General features: G+C 40.1%; 1 long non-coding RNA gene across 1 annotated transcript; it reads left to right on the top strand.

Moving 5' to 3' along the window:
• The first annotated feature begins 696 nt into the window (after positions 1–696).
• On the top strand, positions 697–1077 carry LOC311079348. Its single transcript, XR_014605389.1, has 2 exons — positions 697–743; positions 924–1077. It is a non-coding gene; the product is annotated as an uncharacterized lncRNA (long non-coding RNA).
• Positions 1078–1371: the final 294 nt, after the last annotated feature.

Genomic DNA, 1371 nt, shown 5'->3' with positions numbered 1-1371 from the left:
CATTATTAGTGTCATATTTGTTTTTTTTTGTTTGTTTTTTTCTTATGGGGATGGGGTTTGGCCAATGACTTTTCTTTTTTTCAGGGGAGGGAGTCTACCCCATGTAGAATGTAAAGTTCTTTGGAGTAACCGAAATAATTTTAAGCTATTTTAAACCGACGTGGCCAAGACCTAGCATTATTGGTTTAAAATAATTAAAACATTAAAGAACATTTGCCATTAATTGTACTATAGATTAGGGCTGAACGATACATCAAATTTTCATCGTCATTGCGATATGAACTCGCGCAATGAACACATTGCAACAGACAGCCTGACACGATAAATAATGCCCGGTTCAGATTACAAGATTTTTGTGTCTGTTAGATAGTCACGGTGTCCGATTACACGATTTTGACTCTTGACTCGTGTCATGGACAAGAAACGTCAGACTACACGTTGCTTTCCGGCCGGTCATCGCGTGCCGTCACACGCACACATTCACTCGCACGCACACACACTATGGAACGCCGTTGGGGACAATACCTATTATATGCAACGCGTGAAATTTGGACGCATTAACACGCACAGTTTGTACGCGTAAATACGAAGTATATGTTCGGGTGTCGCGTCAGACCGCACAGCAGCCAATAGCGTTGCTCTATTTAGGATTTCATTTGCATTTGTGATGCGATGGCACATTGCTGTATACACATATAAACATCAGACGACATTTCTTTCCGTGAGGGATGATGTGCTGTTAGGTAAGCAAATACCTATGCAAACGTCACACGTAACATTTGTTCGTGAATGAGATCATAATTTTACGTTGGCATGTACATAGGCAAGCGTAAAACTTTAGAGTCAATGATGCATTTATACGTTGGCTGTGATGTCAGTGCTGTGTCATGCTGTGGCATCTCATCCCGTTTGTACTCATGCAGGTTTTTTGTCTCCGGTAACGTGGAAAAGTGGATTGCTCTCTACGATGGCTCTTAGAAATTTTTTATTAAACTGTCAAAGAACTTTTACAGACTGCATTCAGTTTGCATCCTCTTATAACAGGCTATATACACATGTACAGTGCTTAATTTGTAAAGTGGGAGGTCCCGGAGCGCAGATCCGGCGACTCAAAACGGGGGTTGGAGGTAACGGAACAAAACAAACAAACAAAAAAAAAAAAAAAAAAAAAAAAATTACACTGCCTACGTAGCTTCTCTGCAGGGACAGCGCCAGAGAATTTTTAACGCATGTGCTGAGTGGGTGCTAGATTTGACGGAGAGCCGCGCAAAACTTGGCCACTAAATATTTAATATTCAGTTATGTTAATGATCACAATTAAAGTTTTAATTTTATTAAATTGAACAAGGGCAACTTTCAGCATTCAATCAA

This window comes from Abramis brama, assembly GCF_963993115.1.
Source record: "Abramis brama genome assembly, chromosome: 1".
Classification (NCBI taxonomy): domain Eukaryota; kingdom Metazoa; phylum Chordata; class Actinopteri; order Cypriniformes; family Leuciscidae; genus Abramis; species Abramis brama.
Note: the sequence above shows the minus strand (reverse complement) of the source record. Positions and strands in the feature narration are given on the sequence as shown.